Below are 15,014 nucleotides of genomic sequence, written 5' to 3'. Positions count from 1 at the left end.
TAATGTGTGAATAAGCTTTCCAAAAGAATAGGAAAAGTTTTTTTAATTAAATTTTTAATTAAAAATTAAAAAAAAAAAGAAGATTTTAAGAACTGGACTGAGACTATATTAATTCCAAAGGTGACTATAAAATAGGGAATCTTCCTCAACGGTCTTTAAATGTGTCATCTTCTCAGCAAGAAAGGGAAGCTCTACTGACACCGTCCAATAATAAAGATAAAGTCATTATATGTTTGTATCGGACAAGTCGAAACTGCTCAGTCAAAATGATTACACACAACCTCAGTGATTGTTCCAGAAAATGGAACAGAGATCTCGCCCTTCCTTCTGAGAGTTTTAAAAAAGCAGTTTCCCTGAATACAAATCACTGTTTCTCTCCTTAAGACTTCAGGCCATGCATCCATCATATGACTTCCCAGCCAAATATAGTTGACCTATGTCTCCCAGGATATGAATGTTTAAGCAATTTGCAAATGACTTCCTGTTACCAATTTTTGCAACAACTTTAGAAGTTTCCTAATTATTTGGCTAAATTAATTCTAACGCAAGATGTGCCCTCATTCAGAGTGTGATTTAATTAGATGTCCTCATATGAGGCTCAATAAGATATGGAGATAACAGGTAACCCAACTTTCAGGTACATTGGTTCCTGGAGGATTAGCTGTCTGAACCTTACATCAAGGTTATGCCTTGGCAAGAGCACACTATTTTGACTGCTTCACCGATCAATTCAGTGAAATAAACGAGGAGTCTGCTTAATATACTGAATGCACCAGTTGTCATGATAAATTGACTGGATAAAGAGTAGTTTCCATTACATGTAAACAACGTGGAAGGCCTTTGACTTTGGGTTTGGGGAAAATGCAAATACTTGAGCCTGTTCTAAAAACCCATCTGGTCCATCTCAAAACCATTTTTGTACTGACACTGAAACCAGAAGATCAATCTTTCGGAAGCATGGAACCAAGGGTCAGCAAACTACAGACCACTGGTCAAGTTCTGCCCATTTCCTGTTTTTGTAAATAAACTGCTAGAGAAGCACAGTCATTGGTTTCACACTGCAATGGCAAAGTTGGATAGTTGCAACAGAAACCACTAGACGAGAAAACCTGAAATATTTACTATCTGATCCTTCAAAGGAAAAGTTGGCTTCAGCTCAGGTCTGTATCTCCCACAGACTATACCACAGACAGTTGCCACTGAAACTCTCTTTGTTCTCTCCTTCCATTTCAATTCAGTGTCTGACCCTCTGCCATGATCAAGAGCAATGAAGTAGTAGTCATATTGCCCTAGAACTGTCCATAGGCTTGCCGTCCATAGGCTTGCTGTTTACTAACTGGGATTTGGGGAAGTCACCTTCATTCTCTGAGCCTAGACTATATCTAAGGCTAGACAATATCTAAGGTTCTCTCTAGCTTTAATGTAATGAACATTTTGTGATCCAACAAAGAGTATTCTTTTCATCTGAATAAAATGTCTTTGAACCAGGGGTGGTCACGGGGCTTTTCTGAAAATCCACCTTTTTTGTAATTAGACATTATCAGCTGTTTACAAAGTATGGATCCCACTCACTCTCCTTCCTAACAGAAGCATTGCCCTAACAGCTTCCTAACAGAAGCATTGCCCCTGTGCTTCCAGAGAAACCAACTGATCAGCACGCCCAGGGACTTTATAAGTCAATCCTGGTAGCACCTTGCCCCTTGCCAGTTACTGATTTAGGTTATGTCACAAATCCCAGCCAATGAGAAACATAAAAGAAGTCAGCTGTGGTGGAGGAAGGAAAGAGGCACTTCAAGGAAAATTTCCCTTAAGTTTAAGGAAGACAGGAGCCTCTTTTCTCTTTCTAGCCATCGTCGTGACTGAATGTATTGCTAGAACTCCTGCTGCCATCTTGCCGTGAGCTTGAGGATGGTGCCCACCCACGGGAAGACAGAGAAGCAGACTTGACTCCGAAGCACATATGAAGACTTTCCTGCCTCTGGTTTTTTCTAATTAAAAGGAAATAAATCTTACTGTGTAGGCATGTTGATTTATTCCCCATCAACTACTGACAAAAGGCAAACGACCTCTGGTGGAATCTGGAGCTAGGTGCAGTTCTGGTGGTGTTGAGGATGACCAGTATGCACACATGACTCTCCACAACAATAATAACTAAACAGCAAAGTTCTGTCTTCCTAAAAATAAATGTTGCACCTACTGCTCCACGAACACTGCTATCTAACCAATGCCAAATACCTAACACGAACATTTCACCCAAAAATAATTTGGAAGCATTCACATAATACAACAGAAACAAAAATATTTTTCAAAAAAAAAAAAACAATGATTTTTGTCAGTAGCTATTTTAACATGACCAACGTATACAATCTGATATTCCCTAAGTCTTAAATAAGTGGTTAACCCTGCATTTTTTTCTCCCTTTGGTTTAATTTAGATTCAAGTTAGTTAATATATAGTGTAGTACTGGTTTCAGGAGAATTTAGTGATTTATCACTTACATATAACACCCAGTGCTCATCACAAGTGCCCTCCTTAATGCCCATCACTCCTTTTAGCCCATCCACCCCACCCACCTCCCTCCATTAACCCTCAGTTTGTTCTCTTTCTTTAACAGCTTCCCTGTTTTTATCTTATTTTATTTTTCCTTTCCTTCTGCAACTGGTTTGTTTCTTAAATTCCACATACAAGTGAAATCATAGGATATTTGTCTTTCTCTAATTGACTTATTTCACTTAACATAATACACTCTAGTTCCATCCACATTGTTGCAAATGGCAAGATTTCATTATTTTTGATCCCTGTAATATTCCATTGTGTGTGTGTGTGTGTGTGTGTGTGTGTGTGTGTGTGTGTATATATATGACATCTCCTTTATCCACTCATCAGTCAATGGACACTTGAGCTCTTTCCATAATTTGGAAAGCTGTTGTTGATAGCGCTGCTTTAACACTGGGGTGCATGTGCTAAACTCTAGTACTAAAAACATCCCAATCCAGTAACACTGTTAAGACTCCAAGCAAAAAAGAAAAAGAGAAAAAAAAAACTGTCAATGTGTGGCTAAAGAACAGTGAAGATCTGGTGATCGTGATGTCAGTTAAGTACGTATGTACATATGTATGTATTTAGAGAGAGAGAGCATGTACAAGCAGGGGGAGGGATGCAGAGGCAGAGGGAGAGAGAGAATCCTAAGCAAGTTCAACGCTCAGCATGGAGCCTGACACGGGGCTGGATCCCATGACCCTGGGATCATGACCAGAGCCAAAATCGAGTCGTACCCTTAATTAACTGAGCCCCAAGTTGAACATTTTAGAAACAAAGAATCCCACTGTCTTGGAGGGAGTGTGAGATGGAAACCTGTGCAACCTCTCATTCAGCCATAAGAGATTATCCCATTTCTCCTACTTAGGCACCTCCAAATAAACTAGTTCAGTCTTCCTGAGGCCAAACACACCACAGCTAAACATGACAGTTGGGAATGTTTTCTCTTTCTAAATGTCCTAACAGGACTCACATAAACATCTTCGACCATTCTCTCAATTGTCCAAGGACAACTCACCATCAGCTTAATTACCATGGGACAGAGGTTCAATGGGGGAAGACATTACCAGAGAACATGTGCACTTAACCATTCACTGAGTAAGTCCAACCCACAGTATATAATCGTAAAGCAATTTTATGTTTGTCTTTCTCTGTCCCTTAAGATGTGCTCCACAAGACTATTATTGCCCTGGATGAAAATGAAAGTTGACTCCATGAATTCTCTGGTTTCTCTTAGGTCATTAAAAAGTTCAACTGTTACTTTAAGTGACAAAAAGGCAGTTTCAATTTGGTAATTAGAATACTCAACCCTACATCATAATCAAAACATGGTCTTGATACAGAGTTGAAGCTTTTTACCTCCTTTATCTGTGTCTGCTGCAGATAGAAAGTGTGCAGACAATGGGATGTCATCAGCTGCTGCTTCTTTTTCCAGTCTAGTCTTTCCACTCCCACCTACAACTTGCTTATGGCAGTTCCCAACCCTCCCTCCTCAAGAGCTATAGTGAGGAGTGGGAGAAGAGGCAAAGGAGCAGAAAGGTTCTAACCTGACCAATACTGTCATGAGCTGATGTCAACACTATCCATGGCTGGATAGCAGGTGCATGTTTTAGATCTCCAAGTGGTCTCCTTAGACTTTAGAGGGGAAAAGTCTCCTTAAGAAAACCGAGAAAACACAACTTATGCCTCTCCATAGGTTTTACTTTGACTTATTCTCCCTAGGAGGTCAAATCAGCAATTCTCCATCAACAACCTCCTCCCAAGGTCATTCTTAAATATTCAATTTCTTCCCTTTTATTATATCTCCTGTGTAAAGTAAGGTCCTTAGGAGTCATGATTCCTCCACCTCACACCCATTAGGATGGCTACCATCAAGAAACTAGAAAGGGGCACCTGGGTGACTCAGTGCGTTAAGCATCCAACTCTTGATTTTGGCTCAGGTCATGATCTTCTGGTTTGTGAGACTGAGCTTCACGTTGGGCTCTGTGCTTACAGTGTGGAACCCGCTCGGGATTCTCTCTCTCCCTCTCTCTCTCTGCCCCTCCTGTGCTTGCACATGCACACTCTCTCTCTCTTTCTCTCTCTCTCAAAATAAATAAATAAATGTTAAAAAAAAAAAAAAAGAAACAAACAAACAAACAAACCAAGCGTCCCTGGATGGTTCAGTCAGTTAAGTGTCTGACTTCGACTCAGGTCATGATCTCACAGTTCATGGGTTCAAGGTGCTAACAGCTCGGAGCCTGAAGCCTGCTTCAGATTCTGTGTCTCCCTCTCTCTCTGCCCCTCCCCACTCACGTTCTGTCTCTCTCCGTCAAAAATAAATAAACGTTAAAAAAATGTTTTTAAAAAGAAACCAGAAAATAACAAAAGTTGGCACGGAAGTAAAAAAAATTATAACTTGTGCACTGGTGTTGAGAATGCAAACTGGTGATACCATTATGGAGAAAAGTACAGAGGTTCCTCAAAAAATTAAAAGTAGAATTACCTTATGATCTGGCAATTCACCTTTTGGGTGTAAACCCAAAAGAGTCAAAAGCAAGTTCCCAAACACATATTTATACACCTGTATTCATAACGCAGCATTATTCACAATTGTCAAAAAGCGGAAGTAACCTAAATGTCCTTCAATGGCTGAATAGAAAAACAAAATGTGGTATATACATCTAATGGAGTAATTATTTGGCCTAAAAAAAGGAAATTCTGACATGTACTACAACATAAATTAATATTATGGACAGTATGTGAAATGAAATAAGCGAGTCACAAAAAGATAAATACTATATGATTCCACGTATATGAGGTACCTAAAGTAGACAGATTCATAGAGACAGAAAGAATGGTGGTTGTCAGAGGCTGGAGGGAGGGGAGCATGGGGGGTTACTCTTCGATGGGTATAGAGTTTCAGTTTAAGAAGATGAGAAATTTCTGGAGGTGGACAGTTGCAGAATAGTGCCAATGTACTTAATGCTACTGAATTGTACACTTAAAAATGATTACGATGGCCAATTTCATACTCTGTGTATTTTGCCACAACTAAAAGTAAAATTTGAATTTAACACTAAAAAGTCATGATTCCTTCTGCTACCATCTACTTTGAAAATATACTTCCTACTTTAGCCTCAGCTAAAACCTCCATGTTAATATCCTACCATATATTCATCAACTACAAGGTGTATTCTGAGTTCATAAATATTAAAATGTGAAAAGTGATTTGTCTTAGAATCAGCAAGATGTGGTATTTGAGATTTTCAGGCAAATCAGCCTCAACTTTAGAAACATTACTAAACCTTGGTGGCCAGTTTACTCCTAGCCTATTACCTCATAATTGTTCTAGCAGAGTATAAGACATTTTTCCTTGAATGCATTTTCCAAGCCCCAACTCTCACCAGGCTGATTTTGAAAATTAACTTGTCTCTCTGGAACCACTTCTGAATTAAAATTAATGTTCCAAGTCTCTTTGACCCACACCCAATCGCTCATACACACAAGGAGAGGACTCATGCCTATAGAAGTATTTTCACACTCGGAATTTAAAACAGCATTACCTCAACATTTCCAATTACAGAAAACTTAACCACAAGAAAAAATAATAATAATTGGATGCTTATCCTAAAACAATATTTGGGGCTGATTTAAAATGACCAAGTCTTATTATTTTTACCCTTGTCCTAAAGTATAATAGGAGGTGCCAACAAAACACAAGGAAATCCTTGAGAGGAAAATGGTAAATCATTCATATTATGACTGGGAGAGATTTACAGGTGTAATGGAAAAGCATAAATTCAGCAAGTGCAAGATTAAAACATAGTATATATGAAGTTCACTTAGCATTAAACTCTGAGCTTAACTGCAAACAAATATGTTGAAATTGTTAACTCTATAGAGATTGAAGAGTAATAAGTTAGCAATGACAGGAAAAATACCAGTTTTACATCATACCCATAGCAGAAAAGCACTAATCAATATACATTACCGAATGCTTCATGGTCCACAGTCCTTCACACAGGGAGAGGGTGTAATGGGAAATTAAGAATCGTCTAGTACAGCTTAGCAGTTAAGAAAGTCAGGCTCATTTTCTGAAATTCCCTGGGTTCAAATTTCAGCTCTGCCACTTATTAGCTCCAAACACTTTAATGAGATCCTTAATCCTTCTGTCTCTTCATCTGTAAAATGGAAATAAAAATAGCACCTAATTAATAAAGAAGATGGGGAAATTCAAGGTAATAATGCAGCTAAAATACTAAGCACACTGCCAAGCATACAAGAAGTTCTCAACTAATGTTCTTTCTTTACATAATAAAAAATATATAAACTTTCCCTCAATAGCAGAGGTTTGGAAGAAATGTGTAACTTACTTATCTGAGTTTTTTGACTCATATTTCACTTGTTCTTGCCTACGTAAATATCACCAAAGTAATCTCAAGTTAATGAACAGGTAGCTAGTTAATCTATAGCACTAGTTCCCAAACTATAGTATTCATCAGAATTACCTAGAGCGTGTTAAAAACACAGATTGCTCAGCCCTACTTCCAGAGTTTCTGATTTAGTAGGTCTGGAGTATGCCTGAGGATTTGCATTTCTAACAAGTTCCCAGGTGATTCTGACTCGGCTAGGCTGAGAACCACTCTTGGAGAGCCACTGGTCTACACTATCCTACCTCCATGACTACCATCATCTTCCTTTTCAAACCTTTACTCCTAACACTCTTCCTGATCCCAAGGACTAAACTTGAGTGATTCATTCTAAAGACTGGCTATCACTCTGTTCTGATGGCCGGTTGATAGCATGATATATCACCCACACAGAACTATCCAAAAAAGGTCAGCCACCCTCAGACTCCACTATATCTGAATCCTGAGTCCAGGGTAGCCAGGCTCCATGGTCCATTAGGAATGGTCCTACTCAATCCTATGCCTATTGTACAGCTTCCCAGAGATAGAGAGAACCCTCACGTGCCTGGTAATCAAGGCTGCAGAACCCTATCTAATTTCTTTCTGCCTGGGTCCTTCATACCTTATTCCACCTCCAGGATCTGCAGTGTCTGAAGACCTGCATGGGGTTATTCAGTAGATTAACAGAACCTGATTTTCTAGCCTTCTTAGTCAAGTGCCCCTAGCTGTTTTCATTTATGAGAAGGTCACAATGGCACAATGGCATATTTCACATGCACACACAAAGATGTAATGAATAACACTGTTTATTAAGTGATATAGGGTTGGAGATATGACCTTAAGAGCAATGTGAACTAATTCCCCTCCCCCTGACAGGATAGCTCTCACTCCTTATAATCTAGAGAGCCACATGCATCAGCCAGAAAATCCCTTACCCTAAAATACATACCTGATTACTTTTCTACCACTGCCTTTATATTTTGACTTGTCTTTAAATAAATTCCTTAATAATAGTGAAACCAGAGTAGCAGACCACTTTAACGGTTTACCAGTTCCAACTCAGCATGAGCACAACATTTTTTAAGTGCAGGAAACATTTTAGTAACCTGATACAGTTTTTCTGCAGAAAACTCTATTGGAAACTCCCAATTATTTTCTCTCAGTGCCTACATTATAAAACTTCCCAGCACCAGTGTTGGATGACATCCCCACCCTAGAACTCACTTGGACTTCAGGGGTCTCTATGGTGTCTGACCCAGGAATATCTGACTAGCCCAATAAACTTGAGCCCACACCCACATCTTGTGCTCAGATACAACCTTTAGAAGTTTGACACTGAAATCTGTCTGCAAGTGTCTTGCATTTGCCATTTGCCACTGGATTCCATGTCTAGCGTGTGCTTGCCAGGCTCTCATCAGTGTTCGCTCAGCAGCCCATGGATTAAAACTTGGACCCCTCTCTTCAGTAAGTGCTCCAATAATCCCAAGGCAAGGCTGGGTCATTATAAACATGTATATAAAGCTGATGCTACATAATTCCTCCAGGTCATTGGTTTCGTGAAATAGTAGAAGACTGAAATTATCCCACTCTTCTACCCCACCAGCATGGAAAGTTTTTGAAATACAGAAAAAATACCTTCATAATAGATTATATCAATAACTTTCATCATATAAATATTAAATCAGGATACACACACATTGAGACACATATTCTAAGAGGTTGTCCTTTCCTCCATGTCACTGAATTTCAGACTCCTGTTTATTTCTCCTAGCAGCCAGTCAATAGATACTGTCTAAAATTGCTGAATCAACAAATAGAGAAGTATACTATTTAAAGCTACAAGAATAGCCAGCAAAAAAACGAAATTGAAACCTATTCAAAGTGATAAGTACTAGGGAATTTGATTTGAGAAATTAAAAATGGAAATGGGTCAGAAAACTTTGCTTTATATTTTATACCTTTCTTTACTGCTCATGTTTCTTACAATATGCACATATCATTTCTATAATTGTAAAAAAAAACAAATATAAAATGAGTAAATAACAGCCTCATTAGTAAGGGATTAGCTAAATAAATTAAGCATATGCATGCATGTTGGTTCACAACCATGGGAGCTTCCCAGGTTCAATCTAAAGCTGGCCCCCATACTCGGAGGGCAAAGAGAGACTGAAGAGATTGGTAAGTGGCAGTTTTATTAAGAAATTTATTGGGGCGCCTGGGTGGCGCAGTCGGTTGAGCGTCCGACTTCAGCCAGGTCACGATCTCGCAGTCCGTGAGTTCGAGCCCCGCGTCAGGCTCTGGGCTGATGGCTCTGAGCCTGGAGCCTGTTTCCGATTCTGTGTCTCCCTGTCTCTCTGCCCCTCCCCCGTTCATGCTCTGTCTCTCTCTGTCCCAAAAATAAATAAATGTTGAAAAAAAAAATTTTTTTTTAAAAAGTAAGAAATTTATTTAAAGACTCGTCTTGGGTGGCCATAAGACAAGGAACAGTGGGCATAATACACATTCCAAGGACATAAGAGGGGGTGAGGAGCCTCTGTGCCCAGGTCTAGAACCCGAGTCAACTGATGGGCCCGTATCCTCTTGATGACCTTCTCCAACAATGCAATGGAACATCATGCAAATACTAAAAAGGAAAAAAGAGCATAATATATAGATATAGAAAGATAACCTTGGAATGCCATTAAATTAAAAAAAAAATAGTTGCAAACAACTGTAGCCTGATTCAACTCAAGTAAAAATTACACACACACACACACACACACACACACACACACACACACACACAGACTGTATAAGCATAGAGATACCTGGGAAATACAGCAAGCTATTAGATTTGGGGAAAATGAAGAGATAAAGTCCTTCACTTTTTTTTTTATTTCCTATGCTTTTATAATTTTTGAACTTTATATGAGGAGCAGATATTACCTTTGCAACTTAAGAGGTACAATTCTTTAAAATAAGTAAACACACGTGTATGCTTTTTGAGACCCAGAAAATATAAAGCAGTGGGCTTAAGTCATATTTGTGATTTCACAGAACCTTGAGGGAGAAGGAATCTTAAGACGCCCAGACAGAATTAGTGCCTCACTCAGAATCACACGTGGAAAGTATCAGAACCAGGTTTAGACAAGCAGAGGAAGACGCTGCATTAAACTTCCAAAGTTCTAAAGTAACTCATAACTAGTGTGCCTTCTCACTATTCATTTATCAAACACTGTCTTAGACAGTTCAAGTTGCTATGACAAAATGCCAGAGATGGGAAGTTTAAACAACACTTATTTCTCATAGTTGTGGAGACTGGGAAGCCTGAGATCAAGGGACCATTATGATTGAGGGTTTTTTTTTCTGATTTTTTAATGTTTATTTTTGAGACAGAGAGAGACAGAGTATGAGCAGGAGTGGGGCAGAGAGAAAGAGGGAGACACAGAATCCGAAGTGGGCTCCAGGCTCTGAGCTGTCAGCAAAGAGCTTGACACGGGGCTCAGGCCCACAAACCTTGAGACCATGACCTGTGCCAAAGTCAGATGCTCAACCGACTGAGCCACCCAGGTGCCCCCATTATGATTGAGTTCTGGTGAAGGCCTTCCTCTGATTTGTGGACATCTGGCTGCCTTTTTGCACTGCCTTCTTGCTGTATCCTCACATGCCACAGAGAGAGCTCTGGTATCTTCCTTTTCTTAGAAGAACACTAATCCCATCATAAGACCCACCCTCATGACTTCAATAAACTTAATTACCTCCCAAAAGGGTCTACCTCCAAATGTTAATACATTGGGGGTTAGGGCTTTAATATATGAATTTGGGGGGGTAGGGGACACAAACATTCAGTCCATAATAAATACTTTTTCATATAAACAGTAGGCAGAGCAAGGTATCACCTGTATACAGATGAGTAAATCAATGTCCAAAGGGAACAGAGAATCCCCCAAAGTCATGCAGCTATTAATCAGCAGAACCCACTAACATCCAGGTCTGCTCACCCTTGACTGAATATTATCCTATTCTCACATTAACCTTACCCTTTCCTAAAAAAAAAAAAAAAAAAATGAACCTTGAAGGACAGTTTTCCACACAAGAATTTAGAAACGGAAGAGTACTTTATAGGTTATAACGGAAAATGAGAAGGCTTATTAAGCTGTGATTAGCTCACAACCTATCCCACTTTAACAGCCTGTATCGCTAACCATGTCAAAGCAATTTGTCATCCAATGAAGTCTGGTGATTAACAAATAAGACTCAGGCCCCATCCCTCTCAGAGGCCAACATTACCTTGATGTAGCCCTCAGAGAGTCTGACTCCCCAGGGTCCTGGAGGAAACAGATGTGGTTCCTAGAGCTTAGCCACCTTTCAAGTGCTCAGTAGCTATGCGTGACCAGTAGCCAAAGCATTGGAGAACACAGCTTTAGAGTTCATCCAGGTCTGAGATTTTCAGACTTTATTTATTTATTTATTTATTTATTTATTTATTTATTTATTATTTGTTTGTTTGTTTTGAGAGAGAGACAGCGCCAGCAAGGAGGAGCAGAGAGAAAGAGAAAGAGAAAGAGAAAGAGAAAGAGAAAGAGAAAGAGAGAGAGAGAGAGAGAGAGAGAGAGAGAGAGAGAGAATCCCAAGCAGGGTCCACTCTGTCAGCGCAGTGCCCAATGTGGGGCTCAAACTCAGAAACGGTGAGATCATAACCTGAGCCGAAACCAAGAGTCAGACACTTAACCAACTGAGGCACACAGGTGCCCCTATTTTCAGACTTGTAAAGAACAGAAACTTACAAAGTTCTGGGCAGGACCCCAACACATGAAAGATCGAAGCAGGATGGGTGTAGATGGATGGGGTGGAGTGGGTGGCTAGGAGCTCACCCCACTTGGGCCCTACAGCCTTTCCATCCTTCCTGACTCCCACACATGGCATGAAAGCCTCACTGTAAAACCCCTCTGGTCCAAGGAACAAAGTTTGAAAATCACTCCACCCTCACTCCACCGCCATTTATTAAATGTGAGGAAGCTGAGAACCAGAAAGCTGAAGTGGCTGGCCTCACTGGGCCATCCCTAAAACCAGAGACCTCTGGCTCTCAACCCAGTGTTTTTCTAGTCTGGGAAAGGAGCGAACCTGTCAGAAACAGTAACAAAAAGACACAGACATCCCTCCCCCATCCCCAGCTAGAACGGGTCCACTGTCCATTTCAGAGGAAGGAGCACCAACACTCAGATATTTTCTCAGTTTTGGGAGGAAATGACTACAGGAGACAGAATACAGTAAAAAGAACAAATTGGTCTGTTCATATAAAATGCTTCATTTTAAAACACTATAAAAGAGGTCAAGGGAAGTATCATTTATTAAGCACTTAACTATATTGGCTGGGGAGGCACTGTGGTTGAAGGTCATTATTTCCTTCTTCCTTCTCACATTTCTCCTCAAAGAACAAATGACACAAACTGGTCCATATCTTAAACAGAAGGACCCACTGTGTGGGAAAGATCATGCCTACACATGCCACACACTCTCCTGTTTCATGTTTCCTCCATGCTTTGGGGCTGTTACACTGAACCACAACCTCCCTACAGGTCAGCCCTCCTGGGCTCTCTCATTTCTTCCTGTCACTTTAGGCTGGGTGCATATGGTAATGAGATTGACAATTACTGGGGAAGGGAAGGGATGGTGAAGAGAAGCCAACATGGGTCTTGAGTCCAAGTCACAAGCTGTAACCCAGATTAAAACGTAAGCCTCCTATTGGAGACTTGGGACGACTTGGGAACTCACTAGTGATAAAATGACTCCTCCATTGATAGATGCCAAGTGTCTATGAAAGACGTAATAACCAGATAATTCCCACCTCCATGGAACTTTTTAATGAAATTATCTCCCTTAGAACTCATTGAAAGGGAGAATTATATGCTGGGCAAGACAAGGAGATTCCTCAACTCCTAGCCGTAATTCTATCATGATACCAGAAAACTACACCATATGATTCCTGATACTAAACATTAGTCATTTTGTAAGCATTATCTGGTTAGCCCTTATAACAGCTCTCTAATGTAGGTAATTAGTGTCCCCCATTTTATGGGCACGAAAAGTGAGGCACAAGGGAACTAAGTAACTTAACCAAGTTCTAGCTGCCAACAAATGATCAAGACAGATTCATTGCCAAGTCTCTTTAACCCCTGACATTCACATGACTTCCCTTTTACCATGCTATTGTGTCTAAAATATTACTGATCTAAGAAGACACTCTTCCAAATGTAATCATTTCACTAGCTTCCAAAATAAAGTGTTCTCAAAAGGAAAATTGAACTATTAATAGAGAATATAAGCAACTCACAAGGTCTAGCCAAGTTCATGACTGCATCCCACAGTTCATCAGTCCACATAGCTCCTTACATTTCTTATGTGTTCCTACCACTGGGCTCTCCCTTAGTAAAATGGAGGCTGGCATTCTTGGAATGAATGTAGCCTCTTCATGCCACACCACCAGCAGTCACTACATAAGCCCACAGCTCATAACAAACCTGTAATAGCCAGCAAGGGAAAGAAAAAAAAAAAACAGCAAAAATTCTAGAAAGTAAAACGAAGTTATGAAGCTCAGATCTGTTAAGCATCTACTCTGTGCCAGCCTGTGTCTACCCTATCTCCTTTAGGTAGTTCATTGGGAAATTTTTAAAGCTTTGTTGGAAATAGGGATCCAGAGCTTTGAGGAGCCAGTGGGAAGTCCTGGCTGCAGTTCAGATGAGACCCCAGTTATAAGAAATACTGCAAAAACACTAAGCTGAACACATGCGTGAAAGCTTAGGCATGAAAGCAGGTCCTCCTGATTCAGGATTAGAGGATAGCTCTAAGTGAGCCCCAGAGGAACCTGTTAGATGGTTAGCAGTAATTTCAGCTAAAATGTTAATGACTGCAAATAGCATAAGGGAAGTGCTTAGAGGAAGGCCCCAGAAGAGAGAAACACATTCTGATAGGGATGAGTGATTCCTCTCCATTCCCAACAGCTACACCAATTGCTCAAGAATCTACTATAGCACCCTCTTTTTATCATCCCAAGCCCACATTTCCCTGATACCTCCATTGCACGAACATATCCAATTAACTGGCATAGCTCCTTCCCTCATATCCAGACAAACCTGTTTGTTAGCTGCCCATTCAGTATGTACATCTATTTCCACCTTGCTTTGATTTACCTGTGATGCTGATGTTCTCTACCTCTGAATTATTATAGGTTCTTATAACAAATATCCAAAAAAATCTCACTTTGACTTATTCTTCAGCTTCTTTCCTTCCCAAGCAGACTTTTGAGGGTAGAGACCCTATGTTGCGTTTTTCTTGGGTATTTCCCACAGCATCTATGACCTATGGTCCACTGATATTTATATGTATGTGCTGATAGAGATAGATGAGAGAGCGAAGGGGTACACCAAAATGTTTTTCCGAGGGGTCCGAGGTTTAGACTTACAATATTGGATGCACACCAATTCTCATGTTTTCAGTCCCTGGAATTAAACTCAGCACAGTCTCGGATAATCTAGATGTACGTTGTAGCATACTCTTTCCGAGAATCATTTTGTCTCAATTATTTTTGTTATGTTTCGTGTTTCGTTTCTTGCCAGTATTCCCAGAGACTATTAACATTTTAAGAAGCTTGGAAAATGCAACAAGACAAAATACCATCATAGGAGAATATAGCCCTTTCATGGTCTCCTCTTGGACGTGGATAAGCAGATTCTAACAGTCTCTTTGTTTCTATCCCATTGAGCTGTGGGGTGATAACATTCACTCCCTGTTTCACAGAGGACTAACAGCCCATTTGGGTGAACACCAGCGTCTTACAACATATTAAGCAAATGCATGTATTGACCTTTTGTAGTTTCTTTCCCTCATGCTTTCTTTGGGCTCCCATTAGAGCATTCTACTTAAAATGGGAAGTTTGGTGGGGCGCCTGGGTGGCTCAGTCGGTTAAGCGTCCGACTTCAGCTCAGGTCACGATCTCACCGTCCGTGAGTTCGAGCCCCACGTGGGGCTCTGGGCTGATGGCTCGGAGCCTGGAGCCTGCTTCCGATTCTGTGTCTCCCTCTCTCTCTGCCCCTCCCCCATTCACAC

General features: G+C 40.4%; 1 long non-coding RNA gene across 1 annotated transcript in view; it reads right to left on the bottom strand.

Annotated features, from left to right (window-relative positions):
• Positions 1–6,697, bottom strand: part of LOC121032913 (uncharacterized) — a 334,296-nt gene extending 327,599 nt beyond the window's left edge. Inside the window, exon 1 of the long non-coding RNA XR_005791595.1 lies at positions 6,512–6,697. This is a non-coding gene — a long non-coding RNA (uncharacterized LOC121032913). The remainder of the gene's footprint in view (positions 1–6,511) is intronic.
• Between the last annotated feature and the right edge of the window lie 8,317 nt (positions 6,698–15,014).

This window comes from Herpailurus yagouaroundi, unplaced genomic scaffold, assembly GCF_014898765.1.
Source record: "Herpailurus yagouaroundi ecotype Mexico unplaced genomic scaffold, PumYag 142, whole genome shotgun sequence".
Classification (NCBI taxonomy): Eukaryota; Metazoa; Chordata; class Mammalia; order Carnivora; family Felidae; genus Herpailurus; species Herpailurus yagouaroundi.
This window is presented reverse-complemented; position numbering and strand designations above follow the sequence as displayed.